A 25,795-nucleotide genomic window follows, 5' to 3' on the forward strand; every position below is an offset into this window, starting at 1 on the left:
TGCAAATCCGAATCCTCTGTCTGCTGCTCCTCCTTCCTCCCAGCCTCCTCACTCCACTACAATGACACATGCTCAGGAGCGGGAAGACTCCCAGGAACTGTTCTCGGGCCCCTGCTCAGATTGGGCAGAAGTGGTTCCTCTCCCACCAGAGGAGTTTATCGTCACTGATGCACAACCATTGGAAAGTTCCCGGGGTCCGGGGGATGAGGCTGGGGACTTCCGGCAACTGTCTCAAGACCTTTCAGTGGGTGAGGAGGACGATGACGATGAGACACAGTTGTCTTGCAGTGAGGTAGTAGTAAGGGCAGTAAGTCCGAGGGAGGAGCGCACAGAGGATTCGGAGGAAGAGCAGCAGGACGATGAGGTGACTGACCCCACCTGGTGTGCAACGCCTACTCAGGACAGGTCTTCAGAGGGGCAGGCAAGGGCAGCAGCAGGGCAGGTTGCAAGAGGCAGTGCGGTGGCCAGGGGTGGAGGCAGGGCCAGACCGAATAATCCACCAACTGTTTCCCAAAGCGCACCCTCGCGCCATGCCACCCTGCAGAGGCCGAGGTGCTCTAAGGTCTGGCAGTTTTTCACAGAGACGCCTGACGACTGACGAACAGTGGTGTGCAACCTTTGTCGCGCCAAGATCAGCCGGGGAGCCACCACCAACAGCCTCACCACCACCAGCATGCGCAGACATATGATGGCCCAGCACCCCACAAGGTGGGACGAAGGCCGTTCACCGCCTCCGGTTTGCACCGCTGCCGCTCCCCCGGTGCCCCAACCTTCCACTGAGATCCAACCCCCCTCTCAGGACACAGGCACTACCGTCTCCTGGCCTGCACCCACACCCTCACCTCCGCTGTCCTCGGCCCCATCCACTAATGTCTCGCACCGCACAGTCCAGCCGTCGCTAGCGCAAGTGTTGGAGCGCAAGCGCAAGTACGCCGCCACGCACCCGCACGCTCAATCGTTAACCGTCCACATAGCCAAATTTATCAGCCTTGAGATGCTGCCGTATAGGGTTGTGGAAACGGAGGCTTTCAAAGCTATGATGGCGGCGGCGGCCCCGCGCTACTCAGTTCCCAGTCGCCACTACTTTTCCCGGTGTGCCGTCCCAGCCCTGCACGACCACGTCTCCCGCAACATTGTACGCGCCCTCACCAATGCGGTTAGTGGCAAGGTCCACTTAACTACGGACACGTGGACACGCACAGGCGGGCTGGGCCACTACATCTCCCTGACGGCACATTGGGTGAATTTAGTGGAGGCTGGGACAGAGTCAGAGCCTGGGACCGCTCACGTCCTACCCACCCCCAGAATTGCGGGCCCCAGCTCGGTGGTGGTATGTTCAGCGGTGTATGCTTCCTCCACTAAAGCACCCTCCTCCTCCTCCTCAGCCTCTGTCTCGCACTCTAGATGTGTCAGCAGCAGCAGGACGTCGCCTGCAGTCGGTGTCGTGCGGCGTGGCAGCACAGCGGTGGGCAAGCGTCAGCAGGCCGTGCTGAAACTACTCAGCTTAGGAGATAGGAGGCACACGGCCCACGAACTGCTGCAGGGTCTGACAGAGCAGACCGACCGTTGGCTTGCACCGCTGAGCCTCCAACCGGGCATGGTCGTGTGTGACAACGGCCGTAACCTGGTGGCGGCTCTGCAGCTCGGCAGCCTCACACACGTGCCATGCCTGGCCCACATCTTTAATTTGGTGGTTCAGCGCTTTCTGAAAAGCTACCCACGCTTGTCAGACCTGCTCGTAAAGGCGCGCCGGCTCTGCGCACATTTCCGCAAATCCCACACGGACGCTACCACCCTGCGCACCCTGCAACATCGGTTTCATCTGCCAGTGCACCGACTGCTGTGCGACGTGCCCACACGGTGGAACTCTACGCTCCACATGTTGGCTAGGCTCTATGAGCAGCGTAGAGCTATAGTGGAATACCAACTCCAACATGGGCGGCGCAGTGGGAGTCAGCCTCCTCAATTCTTTTCAGAAGAGTGGGCCTGGTTGGCAGACATCTGCCAGGTCCTTCGAAACTTTGAGCAGTCTACCCAGGTGGTGAGCGGCGATACTGCAATCATTAGCGTCACCATTCCTCTGCTATGCATCTTGAGAAGTTCCCTGCAAACCATAAAGGCAGCCGCTTTGCGCTCGGAAACAGAGCCGGGGGAAGACAGTATGTCGCTGGATAGTCAGAGCACCCTCCTGTCTATATCTCAGCGCGTTCAGGAGGAGCATGAGGAGGATGAGGAGGAGGGGGAAGAGACAGCTTGGCCCACTGCTGACGGTACCCATGCTGCTTGCCTGTCATCATTTCAGCGTGTATGGCCTGAGGAGGAGGAGGAGGAGGAGGAGGAGGATCCTGAAAGTGATCTTCCTAGTGCGGACAGCCATGTGTTGCGTACAGGTACCCTGGCACACATGGCTGACTTCATGTTAGGATGCCTTTCTCGTGACCCTCGCGTTACACGCATTCTGGCCACTACGGATTACTGGGTGTACACACTGCTCGACCCACGCTATAAGGAGAACCTTCCCACTCTCATTCCCGAAGAGGAAAGGGGTTCGAGAGTGTTGCTGTACCACAGGACCCTGGCGGACAAGCTGATGGTAAAATTCCCATCCGACAGCGCTAGTGGCAGAAGGCGCAGTTCCGAGGGCCAGGTAGCAGGGGAGGTGCGGAGATCGAGCAGCATGTACAGCCCAGGCAGTGCAACAGTCTTCAAGGGCCTGGACAGCTTTATGGCTCCCCAGCAAGACTGTGTCACCGCTCCCCAGTCAAGGCTGAGTCGGCGGGCGCACTGTAAAAGGATGGTGAGGGAGTACGTAGCCGATCGCACGACCGTCCTCCGTGACGCCTCTGCCACCTACAACTACTGGGTGTCGAAGCTGGACACGTGGCCTGAACTAGCGCTGTATGCCCTGGAGGTGCTTGCTTGTCCTGCGGCTAGCGTCTTGTCGGAGAGGGTGTTTAGTGCGGCTGGGGGAATCATCACAGATAAGCGTACCCGCCTGTCAACCGACAGTGCCGACAGGCTAACACTCATCAAGATGAACAAAGCCTGGATTTCCCCAGACTTCTCTTCTCCACCAGCGGACAGCAGCGATACCTAAGCAATACGTAGGCTGCACCTGCGGATGGAAGCATCGTTCTCTCTCACCATCCAAAACGGGGACATTTCTGCTTCATCAATCTGTGTATAATATTCCTCCTCCTCCTCCTGCTCCTCCTCCTGAAACCTCACGTAATCACGCTGAACGGGCAATTTTTCTTAGGGCCACAAGGCTCACTCATATAATTTTTCTAAAAATTTTTTATACGTTTCAATGCTCTTAAAAGCGTTGGAACTTTATCTTGAACCAATTTTTCGTTAAACTGGGCTGCCTCCAGGCCTAGTTACCACTTAAGCCACATTAACCAAAGCGATTAATGGGTTTCACCTGCCATCTTGGTTGGGCATGGCCAATTTTTACATTAGTACTGTTGGTACACCAATTTTTTTGGGCCCTCACCTACAGTGTAATCATAGCAATTTCTATGTTCCTCGCCTGCACTCATGGTACAGAAAGGTGTGTGGGGTTGGCCTACACTTTAGCTACATAAATGTAACTTGGGCCTTGGCTATACTGCAGCTACTGAAATGGAACTAAGACTGCGCTCCCACTATACTGCTGCTTCGGAATTGTTCCTGGGGCCTGTGTAGGCTGCTACTATTACTTAAATGGAACTTAGACTATGCTCCTCCTATACTGCTGCTTCGGAATTGTTACTGGGGGCTGTCTTGAGTGCTACTATTACTGAAATGGAACTAATACTGTGCTCCCCCTATAATGCTGCTAGTGATATGTTAGTGGGGCCTGTCCTAATGCTACGGCTGAAATGTTATGAATTCTGGGCTCTGCCTATACCGCTGCTAATGGTATGTCTCTGGGGTGTGGAAACAGAGGCTTCCCAAAGACATGATGGCGGCGAGGCCATTTCCCACCAACGTGGTTACTGTTAAGGTGCATATAACCACGGACACGTGGAGAGGACACGTAGTGCCTCAAAAACATCCCCCTCCTCCTCCAACAATGAAAACATTCTTGGCAAATGCCTTTGCATTGGTTCGTCTGGTGGCAGTCCAAGAATTTCACCTTTACCGACACAACAAGAGAGCCCCCACCATCCCCCCGCCACGGCCCACTTAATCCTGGCCGCATTCCGAAAACCAACAAAATACAACCGTGCTACTAGGTCCGCAGTCACCACCACATTACCACCAACGCGGTTACTGTTAAGGTACATATTACCAGTCTGACTGGGGCATACAGACACCTTGACAGAATGAATAGTGTGTGGCACATAGGTTCCCCATTGCTATGCCCACGTGTGCAGCTCCTGATGGAGGTGGCACAGGATTGGATTTCTCATTGCTTCTGTACAGCATTGTGGGCTGTCGCCCCACCACTTTTAAAGAGGGTCGCTGCCTAGCCGTGCCAACCCTCTGTAGTGTGTGCCTGCAGTTCCTCCTCATGGCAGACGCACTTATAAATAGACATGAGGGTGGTGTGGCATGAGGGCAGCTGAAGGCTGCGCAGGGACAGTTTGGTGTGCGCTGTGGACACTGTGTCGTGCAGGGGGGAGGGGGGTTGGGCAGCATGTAACCCAGGAGAAGTGGCAGTGGAGTGTCATGCAGGCAGTGATTGTGCTTTGTTGTAGCTAGTGTGGTGCTTAGCTAAGGTATGCCATGCTAATGAGGGCTTTTCAGAAGTAAAAGTTGTTGGGAGGGGGGGGGCCCACTCTTGTCGCTATTGTGGCTTAATAGTGGGACCTGTGAACTTGAGATGGAGCCCAACATGTAGCCCCTCGCCTGCCCTATCCGTTTCTGTGTCGTTCCCATCACTTTCTTGAATTGCCTAGATTTTCACACATGAAAACCTTAGCGAGCATCGGCGAAATACAAAAATGCTCGGGTCGCCCATTGACTTCAATGGGGTTTGTTACTCGAAAGGAACCCTCGAGCATCGCGATAATTTCGTCCCGAGTAACGAGCACCCGAGCATTTTGGTGCTCGCTCATCTCTAATAATTACCTCACGTGATCTAGACTCTGTGCTTCTATTAATACATCCCAGAATTGTGTTTACCTTTTTGACTGCTGCATCACACTGTTGACTCATGTTCAGTCTGTAATTTATTAGTATGCCCAAGTCCTTTTCACATGTGCTGCTGCTTAGCCCAATTCCCCCCATTCTGTATGTGCTTTTTTTTTCATTTTTCTTGCCCATATTTTTCTTGCATTTCTCTTTGTTAAATACCATTCTGTTAGTTGCCGCCCACTGTTCAAGCTTTTTCTACATCTTTTTGAATACTTTCTCTTCTCTAGTGTTAGGTATCCCTCCTACCTTTGTCATCAGCAAATTTGATTACCTTTCCATCAATATCCTCCTCCAGATCATTTATTAAAAAAAATGTTGAACAACACTGGGCCTAGAACAGAGCGTTGTGGTACCCCACTTGATACATACTTCCACTTGGATGTGCAGCCATTTATGACCACACTTTTAGTACAATCACTCAGCCAGTTGTGAATCCATCTAACAGTTGCCTTGTCAATCCTATATTTGGCCAGTATGTGATACTTTGTAAATGCTTTACTAAAGTCAAGATATATTATATGTACCGCATTTCTGTGATCAACCCAGTCAGTGATTTTGTCATAGAAGGAAATTTGATTCATCTGGCATGACGTGTTTGTTACAAACCCATGCTGGCTCTGGTTAATTACTCAATTTTTATCCAATTGCATACATGTTGTTTAATAATTTGTTCAAAGATCTTTCCCGGTATAGAAGTCAGGCTCACAGGCCTGTAGTTTCCTGGATCCACCTTCTTCCCTTTTTTGAAGATAGGGACAGCATTTGCCCTATTCCAATCTTTTGGGAATTCTCCTGTTCTCCAGGAATTTTCAAAGATTATGATGAGTGGTTCAAAAATTACCTCCACTACTTCCTTTAGTATCCTAGGATGTAATTCATCTGGACCTTGAGACTTGAATTCATTTAAATTAGCCATGTGTTCCCTCACCATCTCTCTGCTTATAGATAGTCTGCATTCTTTTATCCCCCCAATAACACAGGGAAGATCAGCCTTGTACATAGTTGCAATATTATAGCAGTTACATCTTGATTATTGGGATTTTTATCATAACGCCTTGGGCAGACAAGTATTTTTTTAGTGCATGAATAGGCACTCTTAAAAGCAATCACTGGACACATGTGTAAAAAATGTCTGACCGAAGCTAAAATCGCACATAAATAATGCGGCACAATTGAAAGCAATCGAGAGCAGATCGCTATCCCCTGCTGCAGCTGTGAAAGCTGCAGCAGGAGATTCCTTGGATGTGAAACTCCTGTATGCTGTTACATCCAGGGTTTCACCATGTTGTCAATTGGGCTGGCGGAAGCAGCACCGGCGCCATTAAAAACAAAGGGAGAAGATTGCGCTCCTCTGCTACTGCTGTGACAGCTGTGGCAGGGGATTCCTTCATTCCTGTGGGGAGTTCTCTCATCACTGAACACTTTGGTAGCACTGTCACAGTGTTCAATGATGAAGGGACTCCTTGCGGGGATGAAGGAATTCCCTGCCACAACTGTCACAGCAGTGGCAGAGGAGCGCAATCTTCTCCCATTGCTTTCAATGGGGCTGGTGCTGCTGCTGCCCCATTGAAAGCAACGGGATGAAGGCAACTCCCGCAGGGACGCAAGGCTCACCACTTGCAAGGATTTTTTGTTTGGGGGGTGGGGTGGGGAGGGGCTTGAAATATAAGCCATACCCTAAAAATAAGCCCCAGCTGCAGAAAAAAAAAAGACAAAAAGAGAATACATCACCTAGAAGCACTGTCCGGCTCTAGCGTGTCCTTTTCCCAGTACCCAACACTGTTCTTCTTCCCCACCTTCGGGAAGAACTGCCTCTGACTGGCTGAGCGCTGTGACCAATCACAGCCATTCATTGAAGACTTGCAGTTGGGAGTTAATACAACATGCTAAGGGACAATGAGAGTCACAGATCATTGATTGAGTAGAAAGCACAAGTGGATTTATAAGGACTGTCTAAACATAAAACATGATGTTGTAATATTGCAGACAGCTTTGTAAACTAAGAGTTTTGCATTTCACCTTACAAGAGACTGGTAACCAGTGTAATGAGCAACATAGAGTAGAAGTGCTAGAACAACAACTCTGCATTCTTAATAGATTAAAGTCAAAATAGTATGTCTTTAGGGATGCCGGCACTACTTGAATTAACTAACAGAATTATTTACTATCCCTGAGCTTGACAATCATTATATCACTACTTACAAGCAATGTGTAGAATGGTGAGGGTATCATAGGGAATATTGAAAGTGTGGATCGCCATGCATCTACATAAAATTATGCCATCTCTGATAGGGAAATTCAATGACAAGCTTTAACCAGAAGACACATCCTGTCTGTGAATGGAACTCATTTCCATGTGCTGCGTTCCGAATGCCCAGTGTTTATGGCACTGAAGTATAACAATGACAGTTCTATCAAGGACAATTTATATCAATGGGCATGGAATAACATGTGTAGACAGCACCATTAGTGCATGGCTATTTGTAATTTTATTTCTAGCATGTTCCTCTTATCTGCACAATTTACCAATCATAGAAAATAAAACAAAGCTAACAAAACGCCCAAAAAACAAATCTTCGTCTAATCCTTCATTCCTTGGCCTCCGAGGTCTTTTTTTTTTCTTTTCCATCTGTCACTTTTGTTTATGAAAGTGCCATCAAACTCCTCGTCTGTCCCATCTACTCTTTTAAGATCTTCAAATCTAATTTACATTTTGTTCAAAATATTTTTTCTTGAAAGACAGTTGTCCACAGCTCAGTGACTCCTCTGTTCAGTGTACTTTAATTTCAAGCTTTCAAGTCTTTTTCAATCCCATTCAGAAGTAAATTTTCAGAGAAAATTGAGCTCTGTCATGGATGAATTAGTACAATAATAGTTGGTCACATATCTTGCATGAAACGTTTCAGAGGCAAGGCAAATGAGAAGGAAATGAAATTCATTTCATACCTCTTCAAGCACGTTAAAAGACTTTTTCTCCAAGTAATCTGTGGAGTACCACTAGTTTATCTGAAGGTGTGCATAACTTCTATTACATTATACCTTGTCAGTGTCATATTCCTCTATATTGGGTGAGTGCTTTACCTAAACTGATCGCATTTGAAATGTATGCCATGATCTCCACATATGTGTCACTTTCCATCACGTATAAATATACTTTTGATGGTAACAAATCAATGGTATAGTGAAGGAACTCAGAAATGGTGCCTGGTGGGGTTGGTCTAATAGGACATCCTGGTTATCACTGGGAGTCCCTTGATCTGAAAACTCTTTTATTAGCCAATGCAAATATATTTCTCAGGATCAGCCGACACCTGACATAACCTGGTCTTCACCCTTTAACCTCACTAATCAGGACATGAGCTTTGCTGTGGGGTCTACAGGCCATTATTGAAGAAGTGGTCCAGGTACTGTTGCTGCTCACGCTACTCAAGGCCTAGGTACAGTATTGGAGGGTGTGAACAGGAGTGTAGTCAGACAATCCAGGTCAAGGCAGGTGGAAGATTTCAGCACAAAGAATAAGCCAGAGAACAAGTCATGGAGAACATGTTCACCAATGTACAGCAGGCCAGAGGTCAAGGCAGGCAACAAACAGAAGTATGGTAAGCATAACAAACCAGGGTCAGGAGCAGAAACAGGAATGTAGTTAGGGATAGCCAATGTCATAAATCAGAGTATCAGTACGAATTTAGTAACACCTTAAGCAACACCAAAATGATCACAACAGTCAGGCACCCTCCATGAGGGAAGGATGTATGATATAATCAGGGCTCACAGATGAATGGAAAGGGAATATTTAGTTTGAGGGGAACTGGCCTTTTAAGAACATGGCTGAGAACATGTGTGGGTTGTTGCTAATGAGAGGGAAGATGTCTAGGGTGGATTTCTGCAGTGAATGGGAGCTGATTACAATCCACAGCCGGCATGAGGGGTAAGTCAGTGACCACGGCTAACTGTATTAATATATATTGTCTCTCAATCTGAAAGAACACTAACATTATTGTGTACAGGAAGCCCACAGGTTTCAATATATACTATGCAATGCAATGGTCACTATTCAGAACATAATATAGCCCAAAAATGAAGCTTTTGACTAATATCTATGGTCTGCATTTTCTCCACATTTTATTTCCAAAATCAGCTTTGGATCAACTAGGCGAGTGATTTACCTAAACTGATTCCATTTAAAAGTCATGCCATAATCTCAACACATTACTTTATATTGGATATAAATATGTATATAGTTTCTGATCAGTAGTCAATAAATTCAAAGCGGATGCCAGTTTTGGTGGCCTAAAAGGACATATGGGTCAATATTTGCTCAACGTTCAATTATGTGTGAGCCCAAACCTCGCCCAAACATACTGAATCAATAATAATTCTTCACATTCTTCTTTTTCCTTCCTCTCCCTTTTTTCTTCCTTAACTTTGTCTTAAAAGCTCATAAATACTTAGATACAACCGTAGGTGACCTACAAGTGTTATGCAGAGCTTCTATGGCTCTTATACACTGTTATTCACTAGGCATATTGATGATGTTGCGGTTTGATTTGAACTGATTTAGACCAAACTGAACTTTTTTGTCCAAATATGACAAAGCAGTCCCACCCGAACTTTTGAAAGTTTGCTCATCACTGGCCGCAGTGTATAGGCGTCATGTAAGCAGAAGACCAAATAGTTATTGCTGTGTTATAGAGCATCAATATAAAAAAGAAAGAAACACAGTAGCACATGCTATACGTGGTCAAAAAATTACGTGACAAGAGACTTAAATCTGATGATAGGAACAAGTAGAAGGACAGCAATGTGGCTATCAATAATACATGTGCAGCTTGGGTAAAAAAAAACAAAAAATACATAAATGCACTCTTTGAAATCATAGCTTTAATTTCATAGCCAAAATGAGCCTCCTCACCTCCAAAGTGTTTCCCTATGGCCGTACGAAGAGCCACAGATCATGTTTGAGGTCAAAGTAACAAACACGTATTGCATCAAACACTTCAAAATACCTATACCTCTGAAAATAGCATAAAATACAATACTTATAAAGTAAACCATGCAGTATACTTGTGTGTCTCCTTAGGCACTCATCATCTCACCGATTAAAAAACGGGAGGACCCGAAACATGTATCAGATGGTATTATACCTACACCCACTTACTGTAGATATGCAATTAAAAAATTAAGTAATATCACTTTATATGGCATTAATTGATGTAAAAATGAAAAATATATTGATTTTTCATAATCATGTACAGAGGTTGCAAACTTTAACACTTATCACATTAAATGCACAGTTGCAGCAAACTTTACCTTGACTTGCAAATTTTCTAAAAAAAAACATTTGCTTGCCATAAAGAAAACAAGTCATAGTATTTGAAATTGCACATTACATTGCCTGTTTTCCTTGATCCGTCTCCTTCAAGCCCTTTTTTAGATATTAGGTAGTGAAATCATGCCATATTGTGCCTTAGTAAATATAACCGAGACTGATAGCATCGTCTTACTAGTGTAATCCCTGCAAAGGTTTACAATAATCTCAGCTCTTGAAGATCGTGAGCAGCATACAAAACTGATATCGTGCTCCTCCTTTTATGACCTGCAAATATTGCTTAGAACATCAGATACAGTTGCTTCTGAAATTAAAGATTTTATCCCTGTATTATTTTCTAATACAAGAGCCAGCAATGTATTGGCCATGATCAAAAGAGTTTTAATCTTTGTTAAATTGCCCACTGTACCTCTAGTCAAAATCGGATTCTTTATTGTGTAATTATATTTGAAAGACTTGGCTGTGCGAGATAGGTCTATAAAGAGAGCACTAAACTAATACAACGATTAGCTCAAATGTGACATTTATCATTGTTATACACACAATATATTCCAAATTGGCTACAATATTAGCTGTTCTCATACTTAATTATAATTGTTGTAATATATCAAGGCACAAATGTGCACAGGACTGTTCGTCCCGTCATAAGAAATGCGGGGAACAATACAAAACCTATGTGAAATGGTAATTAAAAAGAACAAAATGGAACAGAAGAAAATTTCATTGTGCTTCTGAAGGAGTCCGAATGAAATGGTGTGATAAGTGCTACATCAAAAGCCAAAATGTTTCTAATAGTGAGAAAAATCAAGTACTGATAAGGCAGCCAATAATAAGATATTGTGTAACTTGAGTTAAAGCACAAAAGCAGAATGTTATAATGAGCAAGAAAAGATACTGCGTACAATAAAAAGTAAAATCAGTTACTATAGTTATACAGAAACTTTACCAATGGGTGATACGGCACTGCTGTGACATTGGACCAGACCCCTTTTGTTGGTGTCAATGTAGAGATAAGTTACAGGTACACTACGGGAGGGGATTCCTGGGGACTCCAGGCCAGTGAGGGAGCTGGTACTTGTTCTATTATGAGCGTCAGTTTCTGAAAATTCGGCATCGGGATGACTCTGCCACTCTGGCTTGTGCAGATCAAGCTGCATACCTTGTATGGAACCATTGGACAGAGGGTTGTTGTGGGATCATGCGGGACACCAGAACAGACTGTTTTTAACACCACATAACTTCTTGCAAGCAAAATGCTACTAGTGCTAACAGTGTTTTACAGTTCTCCTCCTCTTGGCGGCAGCAAGTTGTAATCGAATAGGCACTTTAACCCTTTCCAATTCAATTTAGCTGCCACTCCCCAGCTCTTTTTAGATTTTGGGTGGGGAAACGCTTTGAGGGTTCCTTGGAATTACTCAACAGAAACACATAAAAATGAACAATCATGATAATTTTTTTTAAAAAATTAAACGTAAGTTAATATGTATATTACATATATATGTATGTATATTACTTACATATATATATGTATGTATATACATTACATATATATATTACATTATGCAGGAGAGAGGTTCATTATTGGACCTTTTTCCTGCATACTATCAAAGTACTAACGACGAATTTTTCCTTGAGTGTGTGTTTTAGTTCTTCTCATGTTCCGTCCCTGATCACATGATGGTGACATCATTGCAGGTCCTAAAGCATAAAATATGCAGAGCCTGACAGCTGCCGTGTGCTCACAGGACCTGTGATGATGCAAAAGGGGAAATGCCAACAGCATAATTTTTAAGCTGTATTCAACTGGACGGGCTTATGCACAGCCACCTTGATGGTCTGATCTAACAGAGACCCTAGCCAAAATACTAATATAAAAACTGGAATTGGCAGCATCCGTGGTGCAATAAAAACGTCTTTTATTCCTCTCCAATGATAAAATACAACGTTTTGACTTCTCATACTTGAAAAAGTCTCCAAGGAGTCGAAATGTTGTATTTTATTGTTGAAGAGGAATAAAAAACTTTTTTATTTCACCACGGATGCTGCCATTTCCAGGACTTGTGATGATGTCACCATCATGTGATCAGTTACCTGGACTCTGACCTCCACCCTTGATGATAGGACACTGACATCATCACTACTGCTTCACTTTATTAAAAACCTGCACAGCCCAACAGCAGCCATCTGCTGACAGGATCTGTGATGATGTTACCATCATGTGATCAGTCACTTGTGTGGGAGGAGTTCGTGGTCACATGACGGTGACATCATCACCGATCCTAAACCAGCACAGGCCAACAAAATGTATGTAGCACAGCTGTGTGTGTCTGCGACATGCCAATGTAATGCAGTAGAGCTGTGTGTGCCTGTGACATGCATGTAATGTAGCAAAGCTGTGTGTGTCTGTAACATGTGCATGCAATGTAGCAGTGATGTGTGTGTCTGTAACATGTGCATGCAATGTAGCAGAGATGTGTGTGTCTGTGATATGTGCATGTAATGTAGCAAAACTGTGTACGTGTGTGGGACACACATGTAGCAGAGCTGTGTGTGTCTGTGACATGTGCATGTAATCTAGCAGAACTGTGTCTGTGTGACATGCACATGTAACAGAGCTGTGTGTGTGTTGTGCGCATGTAGAAGAGCTGTGTGTGACATGCACATGTAACAGAGCTGTGTGTATCTGTGACATGCGCATGTAACAGAGCTGTGTGGTGTATTGCACCACCAGAAACACTGGTTCTATTAATTTCCTAATAATTACTAGCAATATACATAAGCAGAAGACAGGTTGGATGTCGGACCTCTCTCCTGCATATTGTAATATACATATGCAGAAGAGAACTCCAATGACGGACCTCTCTTCTGCATAGTGTTGGAAAGATGTGTCGAACCTTGTCCGACATGAGAGTTATGCAGAAGAATCTCAATGTCAGAAGAGATCCAACACTGAACTGAAGAGGGTTAATGCAGTATTTACACCAGCCACTCAATTTTCCTCTCCTCTCATCCTTATATAGCATCCTTACAAATTGTAGATGCTGCAACATCTGATGGAAGATGGTCTCAATACGTTCTATTTGAGATAACGACATCATTCATGTAATGAAGAAAAAAATCACTGTGTTAGCATGAGAATTAATAACATTATGGTAAAATGAAGTACACCATTGTTTTCTGGTGAAATTCTCTGCCAGTTTGATATCACACACCCACCTTCCCATTGGAAAAATTAGAGTTCAATCCAAGATGGCGGAATTCTGAATGGTGACATGGCCTAACAGGTTTCTCCTTTTCCCTGCAGTTTGTATGCAATATTGGAAAATCATATGCTAAGCCATTTTTAATTTTTTATGGGGGTTTCCACACTTTCCCCTCAACCTGTATTCTAGATAATAGAACCCACCTCCGCACTGAAACATACAATATTTCACTATTCACTATAATATTTTGATTATGCAAAAAAAAAAGTGGGCAATAAATACTGTTGCTTGTCGTAATCGGCAGGGTGATAAAATCATCCAAATTTTACCAAAAGTTGACAGAAAGTCATTTTACAAATAAAAGCAGAAGAGTGGTGGATGTGTGCATGCTGGGAACGGGGTGTCCTTGTTTTCCCTGAATGTGGCTCAGTTGTTAGCACTATTACCTTTCACTGCTGGGGTCTCAGCTTCAAGTTCCATCTCGGATAACTTCTGTATGGACTTTGAAAAACTCCATCCAGAGGTTGCCCTTATATGTTCTCTTTGTGTTCATTAGGGTTGTTGACCCTGGGATTATTCTAATAGCCAGATTGGAGTCAGGAAGGAATTTTTCCCCTTAAATTTGGAAAAAATGGCTTCTACTTCATTGGATTTTTTTTTGCCTTCCTTTGGATCAACATTGAGGGTTAATAGGCTGAATTGGATGGACATATGTCTTTTTTCTACCATACATACTATGATACTACTATTATTGTTATTCTTCTCTATATTCTCATCCTGTGGGGAAGAAAGAAGAAGTGTGGTGGCTCAGTTATTTGCAGTGCTGGAATTGTAGGTGCAAATCTGACCAATGGCAACATCTGGATAGAGTTTTTTAAAGTCTATGCAAATGCTGTTTTTGATGGGATTTGGGTCTAGGACTCCAGCAGTAAAAGGCAAGGGTGCCAGCCTTTTTTATGTCCACTAATTTCAATGGGATGTGGAATCAGCCATCATGATTCATGATAATTTTTAGAAAATCGGGTCAGGTATTCCCGGACTGAATATTTCATTAGTCGCTCAACACTAACAATAAAGTCTTCGGGTTTTGAGTTTAAATACAATCTTGGTTCTCCTTAGTGCTGTATTCTTTTTAGGTTTTTGTTGAGGCTCTGTTTTTTTTTTTAATAGTGCTGCAAACCCAATTTTTTTTGCTGTCAAAACCACCAAATCTTTGGCCGAATCATGACAAGCCCTATAATACAAAAGAATAAAATATGGAATAGCACCACCAGGATGAGTGATGATTTCGAGGTGCCAATGAGTTGCTATGGCATCAGGAGTTTGACTGACATTATATATTGCAATATAGGATTGTGTACTGCAATAAGGATTGGAAAATGTTGAAATTAAAAAAGTAAATTGCCTAAAGATAAAAAAACAACAACTATTTTGCCAGGAAAAATTCACAAGTGTAAAAATATACTGAAAAAATAAATCATACAGGTGGCAGAGTATGGCTGGTGACATGCCAGTAGGGCTGGGCGAGTATGTAAGTCAAGGTCCCGTACAAGAGGATGTAGTTGGTTGTGTAGCATGCAGTGAGCAGATACACATGTGCTATGAGGTGGGAGGTAACTGCAGTGGTATTGTGGAAATGCACCCTGTTGGGTAAGCGTAGGTTAGAGGTGACCATTAGACATCTCTAGAGGAGTGTTGCCTAAAGAGAAAAAGTGAGCGCAGCGCCTGAATTTGTGAGATGACCCAAAGCACGATCATCACAAAATGAGTCAGTTGCTGCCAAATATAAGAGACTATAATTCTACCAAGTTTGGCAGGTTTCAGTAACATTTCATTGAATGTTACCTCAGTTTTAAGGAGTGTTCACAGCGCTATTCTATACTCCAAATAAAGTGAAGACAAATGGAAACCTTGCAAAACGGACACCAAAGAGGTGTCTGTTCCACAATAGAAGTGAATAGTTCATTTTGTTTCCTTTTGGAGATTCCGTCACAGCACTGTTTTTTTAGCAGTTGTTACGGAACCCCCGCAGCGTGTACAATAGCCAGTGTGAACGCTGCCTTACTAGCTCTTGACACCACAAAATGCGTGGTTTGATAAGCATGACTTTATACAATTTCCAAACAGTATCCTGACTGTCAAAAAGAATCTGTAGGCCCCACGTTCTGGGGTACCTACTGAAATCCTATAGTACCTACTTTTAGGGCCTGATATTCCACAGCATTTTTACATATACGGCAAATCTTTAAGACACATAAATGTATCACATTGTTTATACCGCATGATGAATAATGTTAAAATGTAATCAATACTTCTACACACTCCAAAACAGTGCCAATGAAAACCACAACTCATCTGTAAAGATATGAGTCTTCATTAAGCTTGGACATTTAGCTCTCAGAAAGTGGTGACCTAAAATAAACATATTTAGTATTGCAATCTTAATGGTCTATCTATCTATCTATCTATCTATCTATCTATCTATCTATCTATCTATCTATCTATCTATCTATCTCATATCTATCTATCTATCCCATATCTATCTATCTATCTATCTATCTATCTATCTATCTATCTATCTATCTATCTATCTATCTATCTATCTATCTATCTATCTATCCCATATCTATCTATCTATCTATCTATCTATCTATCTATCTATCTATCTATCCCATATCTATCTATATATCTATCTATCCATCTATCTATCTCATATCTATCTCATATCTATCACTGTATTTATTTATTTTGTTTGCTACTTGAGAGATATGCACTTTGCATCACTTACAAATATACATGTAAAACTTTTTATACTTGACAGATCTTGAGATATCTGAAATTGCCTGTGCTTGGAAGTGTGTAGAGCTTTTATATAGCAGGGAATATGAGTGGTGTTCAAGTTGACAGCACAGTTGACAATTCATTAATGTATACTACGTGTGTCAACTTTTTGCTTGTCAAGCCATTACAACTTCTCCATGACAGTTGAAAGATTTGGTGGCATCTTCATGCAGTTCTATTCATCTCTGTTACCATGTAAATCCATGGTCCATTCCACGTAACTTACACCTAGCATAACTAGATACTGACTGAAAATAAAAATCAATACTGTATGTTCAGTCTCCCGGAAAGTAGAATTTTTTGGACCAGTTTTCATATTTCAAGACTTTTCTAATACTTTTTTTTTTTACTAATGGTAAGTGTTATCTATGGATTGTATATGAGCTATAGTGAACATGATGCTCTAGGTTCATAGATATACACATACTTACACAGCTGAAGTCTACAGATATTAATGACTGTCAATTAGCATACATATTATTGTAGCACTTACATCTCAGAAACTGAAACCAAAAAAGCAACAATAAAGAAAAAAATAAAAATAAATTGAAAAAAACAACTATATAAATATACTAATAGTTAACACATCAAAAATAGAAAAATATATACTTTTTTTTTTGCAATAAATGGTTTATGAAATATTAACTGGAAGAAACCTAAAAATATGGATGTATTTAGTAACATATTCATAATGGTACTTAAGGAGACTCTGTCAGCTACTTTAAACCCAATATGTTAAGCTTGTGGGCTCAAAGTAGCTGACCCAGAGATGAAAGTTTTTTTAAACTCCATTGGACGGGATGAGTGTCGGTCAAACGATGCCTGACTCTCGTCCCTGCACATACTCTCTCCTGTGCTGCTGCATGGAAGCTAGTATCACTGGCTCACAGGGGGCGGCTACAGGACAGTTCTCTCCTCGCACTCCCCCACCCCTCTCCATTGACTCAACATAGCGGCCATTCAGTAGTGAAGGATTTTTATATACACTGAGCGATCAGCAATCAGCTCATCATCCATTGTTTATGCTGCATAAGCGATTGATGGTGAGCTGATCGCTCAGTGCAAATAGCAGCTGTTCATAACTGAACGGCTGCTATGTCATGTCAATGGAGAGGTGCAGGGGAGCGTGAGGAGAGAACTATCCTGCAGCCTCCCCGCTGTGAGCCAGTGATACTAGCTCCCGTGCAGGAGCACTGGAGCAAGTATGTGTGGGTATGAGTGTCGGGCATCATTTACCTGACACTCGTCCTGTCTAAATGGAGCTTTACTTACCTTCCCTGCTGTTCCCTCATTGTCAGTACTCAAACCTTATCTTATAGGGCTCAAAGTAGCTGACATATTTTCCTTTAAGGTGATTGGTGAAAGGTGTATAAAACATCAACACAAGGATGTTTTTTTCTGCTATTTCTCTATATTACACTATAAATTGGAATTTCAAAAATATTATGATAGTCAGAAAGTCAAGACCAAAACTTCACGTGCACTGGTATCCATGACAGAAAAATGACAACATTGAAAGAAAATGGCACTTTCCTTTTGCAGGTGTTTCACCAATGGCCCTTTTTTACAGGGCACCCTCATATTACACAATTAGAGATGAGCGAACACCAAAATGTTCGGGTGTTCGTTATTCGTAACGAACTTCCCGTGATGCTCGAGGGTTCGTTTCGAACAACGAACCCCATTGAAGTCAATGGGCGACCAGAACATTTTTGTATTTCGCCGATGCTCGCTAAGGTTTTCATGTGTGAAAATCTGGGCAATTCAGGAAAGTGATGGGAATGACACAGTGACGGATAGGGCAGGCGAGGGGCTACATGTTGGGCTGCATCTCAAGTTCCCAGGTCCCACTATTAAGCCACAATACCGGCAAGAGTGGGCCCCCCCCCCTCCCAACAACTTTTACTTCTGAAAAGCCCTCATTAGCATGGCATACCTTTGCTAAGCACCACACTACCTCCAACAAAGCACAATCACTGCCTGCATGACACTCCACTGACACTTCTCCTGGGTTACATGCTGCCCAACCGCCCCCCCTCCCCCCCACAGCGCACACCAAAGTGTCCCTGCGCAGCCTTCAGCTGCCCTCATGCCACACCATGCTCATGTCTATTTAGAATTGCGTCTGCCATGACGAGGGACCGCAGGCACACACTGCAGAGGTTGGCACGGCTAGGCAGCGACCCTCTTTAAAAGTGGCGGAGCGATAGCCCACAATGCTGTACAGAAGCAATGAGAAATAGAATCCTGTGCCACCGCCATCAGGAGCTGCACACGTGGGCATAGCAATGGGGAACCTATGTGCCACACACTATTCATTCTGTCAAGGTGTCTGCATGCCCCAGTCAGACCGGGCTTTTTAATTTATAGACACAGGCAGGTACAACTCCCTATTGTGAAGTCCCTGTCGACCCACAGCATGGGTGGCTCCCTGGAACCCACCGGCGGTACACAGAAATATCCCATTGCATTGCCCAACACAGCTGAGGTAGTAATGTCGTGCTTAATGCAGGTGGGCTTCGGCCCACACTGCATGCCCCAGTCTGACTGGGGTTCTTTATAAGTGTACAGATGTAGTAAAAACTCCGTGTGCACCTACAGCATGGGTGGGTGCCAGGAAGCCACCGGCGGTACATAGAAATATCCCATTGCATTGCCCAACACAGCTGAGGTAGTAATGTTGTGCTTAACCCTTTCCAATCCAATTTGTATATGGTTTTCCTAGGGGGCTTACTCTTTTTCTGCTGTTATACAACGGCGCTATATGCTGGCTAAAGCCAGTACTGCATGAGCTGACACGTAGGATAGGCTCCGACAGCAGAGAGGCTGGCAATATACAGTAAGAGAACCCCGACGGACGTCTACCAACAACGGAGCTGTACAGCCTTAAACCCTAATGTCTTCACAGGTCACACAGTGGACTGGAAAGGGTTAATGCAGGTGGGTTTCGGCCCACACTGCATGCCCCAGTCAGACTGGGGTTCTTTACAAGTGGACACATGTAGGTTTAACTCCCTGTGGACCCACTGCCTGGGTGGGTGCCAGGAAGCCACCGGCGGTACATAGAAATATCCCATTGCATTGCCCAACACAGCTGAGGTAGTAATGTCGTGCGTAATACAGGTGGGCTTCGGCCCACACTGCATGCCCCAGTCAGACGGGTTCTTTAGAAGTGTACAGATGTATTAAAAACTCAGTGTGCACCTACAGCATGGGTGGCTCCCTGGAACCCACCGGCGGTACATAAAAATATCCCATTGCATTGCCCAACACAGCTGAGGTAACGTCAGCTGTAATGCAGGTGGGCTAAAAATTAATTTGATTACACTGTAGGCGAGGGCCCACAAAAATTGCTGTATCAACAGTACTAATGTACATCCCAAAAATTGGCCATGGCCAGCCAAGAGGGCAGGTGAAACCCATTAATCGCTTTGGTTAATGTGGCTTAAGTGGTAACTAGGCCTGGAGGCAGCCCAGTGTAACGAAAAATTGGTTCAAGTTAAAGTTCCAATGCTTTTAAGCGCATTGAAACTTATAAAAATTGTTCTGAAAAATTATTTAAGTGAGCCTTGTGGCCCTAAGAAAAATTGCCCGTTCAGCGTGATTACGTGAGGTTTCAGGAGGAGGAGCAGGAGGAGGAGGAGGAGGAATATTAGACACAGATTGATGAAGCAGAAATGTCCCCGTTTTGGATGGTGAGAGAGAACGTAGCTTCCATCCACGGGTGCAGCCTACGTATTGCTTACGTATCGCTGTTGTCCGCTGGTGGAGAACAGAAGTCTGGGGAAATCCAGCCTTTGTTCATCTTGATGAGTGTTAGCCTGTCGGCACTGTCGGTTGACAAGCGGCTACGCTTATCTGTGATGATTCCCCCAGCCGCACTAAACACCCTCTCCGACAACACGCTAGCCGCAGGACAAGCAAGCACCTCAAGGGCATACAGGGCTAGTTCAGGCCACGTGTCCAGCTTCGACACCCAGTAGTTGTAGGGGGCAGAGGCGTCACCAAGGATGGTCGTGCGATCCGCTACGTACTCCCTCACCATCCTTTTGCAGTGCTCCCGCCGACTCAGCCGTGACTGGGGAGCGGTGACACAGTCTTGGTGGGGAGCCATAAAGCTGGCCAGGCCCTTAAAGACTGTTGCACTGCCTGGGATGTACATGCTGCTCGATCTACGCACATCCCCTGCAACATGGCCCTCGGAACTGCGCCTTCTGCCACTAGCGCTGTCGGCTGGGAATTTTACCATCAGCTTGTCCGCAAGGGTCCTGTGGTATAGCAACACTCTCGAACCCCTTTCCTCTTCGGGAATCAGAGTGGGCAGGTTCTCCTTATACCGTGGATCGAGCAGTGTGTACACCCAGTAATCCGTAGTGGCCAGAATGCGTGCAACGCGAGGGTCACGAGAAAGGCATCCTAACATGAAGTCAGCCATGTGTGCCAGGGTACCTGTACGCAACACATGGCTGTCTTCACTAGGAAGATCACTTTCAGGATCCTCCTCCTCCTCCTCCTCCTCCTCCTCAGGCCATACACGCTGAAAGGATGACAGGCAATCAGCCGGTGTACCGTCAGCAGCGGCCCAAGCTGTCTCTTCCCCCTCCTCCTCATCCTCCTCATGCTCCTCCTCCTCCTCCTGTACGCGCTGAGAAATAGACAGGAGGGTGCCCTGACTATCCAGCGGCATACTGTCTTCCCCCGCCCCCGTTTCCGAGCGCAAAGCAGCTGCCTTTATGGTTTGCAGGGAATTTCTCAAGATGCATAGCAGAGGAATGGTGACGCTAATGATTGTAGCATCGCCGCTCACCACCTGGGTAGACTCCTCAAAATTACCAAGGACATGGCAGATGTCTGCCAACCAGGCCCACTCTTCTGAAAGGAATTGAGGAGGCTGACTCCCACTGCGCCGCCCATGTTGGAGTTGGTATTCGACTATAGCTCTACGCTGTTCATAGAGCCTGGCCAACATGTGGAGCGTAGAGTTCCACCGTGTGGGCACGTCGCACAGCAGTCGGTGCACTGGCAGCTTAAAGTGATGTTGCAGGGTGCGCAGGGTGGCAGCGTCCGTGTGGGACTTGCGGAAATGTGCGCAGAGCCGGCGCGCCTTTACGAGCAGGTCTGACAAGCGTGGGTAGCTTTTCAGAAAGCGCTGAACCACCAAATTAAAGACGTGGGCCAGGCATGGCACGTGCGTGAGGCTGCCGAGCTGCAGAGCCGCCACCAGGTTACGGCCGTTGTCACACACGACCATGCCCGGTTGGAGGCTCAGCGGCGCAAGCCAGCGGTCGGTCTGCTGTGTCAGACCCTGCAGCAGTTCGTGGGCCGTGTGCCTCTTATCGCCTAAGCTGAGTAGTTTCAGCACGGCCTGCTGACGCTTGCCCACCGCTGTGCTGCCACACCGCGCGACACCGACTGCTGGCGACATGCTGCTGCTAACACATCTTGATTGTGAGACAGAGGAGGAGCAGGAGGAGGAGGGTGCTTTAGTGGAGGAAGCATACACCTCCGCAGATACCAGCACCGAGCTGGGGCCCGCAATTCTGGGGGTGGGTAGGACGTGAGCGGTCCCAGGCTCTGACTCTGTCCCAGCCTCCACTAAATTCACCCAATGTGCCGTCAGGGAGATGTAGTGGCCCTGCCCGCCTGTGCTTGTCCACGTGTCCGTAGTTAAGTGGACCGTGGCAGTAACCGCGTTGGTGAGGGCGCGCACAATGTTGCGGGAGACGTGGTCGTGCAGGGCTGGGACGGCACATCGGGAAAAGTAGTGGCGACTGGGAACTGAGTAGCGCGGGGCCGCCGCCTCCATGATACTTTTGAAGGACTCCGTTTCCACAACCCTATACGGCAGCATCTCAAGGCTGATGAATTTTGCGATGCGGACGGTTAACGTTTGAGCGTGCGGGTGCGTGGCGGCGTACTTGCGCTTGCGCTCGAACACTTGCGCAAGCGACGGCTGAACGGTGCGCTGAACTACACTGCTGGATGGGGCCGAGGACAGCGGAGATGAGGGTGTGGGTGCAGGCCATGAGGCGGTAGTGCCTGTGTCCTGAGAGGGGGGTTGCATCTCAGTGGCAGGTTGGGGCACAGGGGGAGAGGCAGGGGTGCAAACCGGAGGCGGTGAACGGCCTTTGTCCCACCTTGCGGGGTGCTTGGCCATCATATGTCTGCGCATGGTGGTGGTGGTGAGGCTGTTGGTGTTGGCTCCCCGGCTGAGCTTTGCGCGACAAAGGTTGCACACCACTGTTCGTCGGTCGTCAGGCGTCTCTGTGAAAAACTGCCAGACCTTAGAGCACCTCGGCCTCCGCAGGGTGGCATGGCGCGAGGGGGCGCTTTGGGAAACACTTGGTGGATTATTCGGTCTGGCCCTGCCTCTACCCCTGGCCCTGGACACCGCACTGCCTCTTGCAACCTGCCCTGCTGATGCCCTTGACTCCCCCTCTGAAGACCTGTCCTCCTGAGTAAGCGTTGCACACCAGGTGGGGTCAGTCACCTCATCGTCCTGCTGCTCTTCCTCCGAATCCTCTGTGCGCTGCTCCCTGGGACTTACTGCCCTTACTACTACCTCACTGCAAGACAACTGTGTCTGATCGTCATCGTCCTCCTGACCCACAGAAAGTTGTTGAGACAGTTGGCGGAAGTCCCCAGCCTCTTCCCCCGGACCCCGGGAACTTTCGAATGGTTGGGCATCAGTGACGATAAACTCCTCTGGTGGGAGAGGAACCGCTGCTGCCCAATCTAAGCAGGGGCCCGAGAACAGTTCCTGGGAGTGCTCCCGCTCCTGAGCAGGTGTTATTGTAGTGGAGTGAGGAGGCTGGGAGGAAGGAGGAGCAGCAGACAGAGGATTCGGATTGGCAGCAGTGGACGGCGCAGAACTGCGGGTAGACGATAGGTTGCTCGAAGCACTTTCTGCCATCCAGGACAGGACCTGCTCACACTGCTCATTTTCTAATAACCGTCTCCCGCGTGGACCCATTAATTGGGCGATGAATGTGGGGACGCCAGAAACGTGCCTCTCTCCTAATCGCGCAGTAGTCGGCTGCGACACACCTGGATCAGGAGCTTGGCCTGTGCCCACACCCTGACTTGGCCCTCCGCGTCCTCGGCCGCGTCCACGTCCTCTAGGCCTACCCCTACCCCTCAGCATGCTGTATTACCAGTGATTTGATTTCACAGGCAGGAAATAAATTGGCGCAAGACTGCAGGCCAAATATAATTTTTGCCCTTTTTGGAAAACGAAAGGCCCCACTGCCTCTAGTGAATGAATTATCTAAGTTTAATAACTGTGCTGTGTCCCTGCTTATGTGTCACAGAACGTGAGGGTAGCAGAGTTATTATAACTCTTGGAGAGCAGGTATTTTTTTCCCAATTAAGGAAAGCAAATGGCGAAGCCAGCAGTAAAGCGTAGCTGGGTGCGTATGATTTAGCACTGTTCTTCACGCAGCTCACACGTCTCCACCGCCCGTAAGGACGGACAGAGGCTGGACAAATAGATTTGTTTTCAGTTTTTTCCCACCAACAGGCAGCACTGCGTATATTCAATGAACATGAGAAGTTTAATAACTGTGCTGTGTCCCTGCTTATGTGTCACAGAACGTGAGGGTAGCAGAGTTATTATAACTCTTGGAGAGCAGGTATTTTTTTCCCAATTAAGGAAAGCAAATGGCGAAGCCAGCAGTAAAGCGTAGCTGGGTGCGTATGATTTAGCACTGTTCTTCACGCAGCTCACACGTCTCCACCGCCCGTAAGGACGGACAGAGGCTGGACAAATAGATTTGTTTTCAGTTTTTTCCCACCAACAGGCAGCACTGCGTATATTCAATGAACATGAGAAGTTTAATAACTGTGCTGTGTCCCTGCTTATGTGTCACAGAACGTGAGGGTAGCAGAGTTATTATAACTCTGGCAGAGCAGGTATTTTTTTTCCCAATTAAGGAAAGCAAATGGCGAAGCCAGCAGTAAAGCGTAGCTGGGTGCGTATGATTTAGCACTGTTCTTCACGCAGCTCACACGTCTCCACCGCCCGTAAGGACGGACAGAGGCTGGACAAATAGATTTGTTTTCAGTTTTTTCCCACCAACAGGCAGCACTGCGTATATTCAATGAACATGAGAAGTTTAATAACTGTGCTGTGTCCCTGCTTATGTGTCACAGAACGTGAGGGTAGCAGAGTTATTATAACTCTGGCAGAGCAGGTATTTTTTTTCCCAATTAAGGAAAGCAAATGGCGAAGCCAGCAGTAAAGCGTAGCTGGGTGCGTATGATTTAGCAATGTTTTTCACGCAGCTCACACGTCTCCACAGGCGTAAGGACGGACAGAGGCTGGACAAATAGATTTGTTTTCAGTTTTTTCCCACCAACAGGCAGCACTGCGTATATTCAATGAACATGAGAAGTTTAATAATAACTGTGCTGTGTCCCTGCTTATGTGTCACAGAACGTGAGGGTAGCAGAGTTATTATAACTCTGGCAGAGCAGGTATTTTTTTCCCAATTAAGGAAAGCAAATGGCGAAGCCAGCAGTAAAGCGTAGCTGGGTGCGTATGATTTAGCAATGTTTTTCACGCAGCTCACACATCTCCACAGGCGTAAGGACGGACAGAGGCTGGACAAATAGATTTGTTTTCAGTTTTTTCCCACCAACAGGCAGCACTGCGTATATTCAATGAACATGAGAAGTTTAATAACTGTGCTGTGTCCCTGCTTATGTGTCACAGAACGTGAGGGTAGCAGAGTTATTATAACTCTGGCAGAGCAGGTATTTTTTTCCCAATTAAGGAAAGCAAATGGCGAAGCCAGCAGTAAAGCGTAGCTGGGTGCGTATGATTTAGCAATGTTTTTCACGCAGCTCACACGTGTCCACAGGCGTTAGGACGGACAGAGGCTGGACAAATAGATTTGTTTTCAGTTTTTTCCCACCAACAGGCAGCACTGCGTATATTCAATGAACATGAGAAGTTTAATAACTGTGCTGTGTCCCTGCTTATGTGTCACAGAACGTGAGGGTAGCAGAGTTATTATAACTCTGGCAGAGCAGGTATTTTTTTCCCAATTAAGGAAAGCAAATGGCGAAGCCAGCAGTAAAGCGTAGCTGGCTGCGTATGATTTAGCAATGTTTTTCACGCAGCTCACACGTCTCCACAGGCGTTAGGACGGACAGAGGCTGGACAAATAGATTTGTTTTCAGTTTTTTCCCACCAACAGGCAGCACTGCGTATATTCTATGAATAATAACTGTGTTGTGGCCCTGCCTATACAATTCTTTCCCTGCAGTATCAATGGAGGGTGGAATGCTCTGCAGA

This window comes from Eleutherodactylus coqui, chromosome 5 (genome assembly GCF_035609145.1).
Source record: "Eleutherodactylus coqui strain aEleCoq1 chromosome 5, aEleCoq1.hap1, whole genome shotgun sequence".
NCBI lineage: Eukaryota > Metazoa > Chordata > Amphibia > Anura > Eleutherodactylidae > Eleutherodactylus > Eleutherodactylus coqui.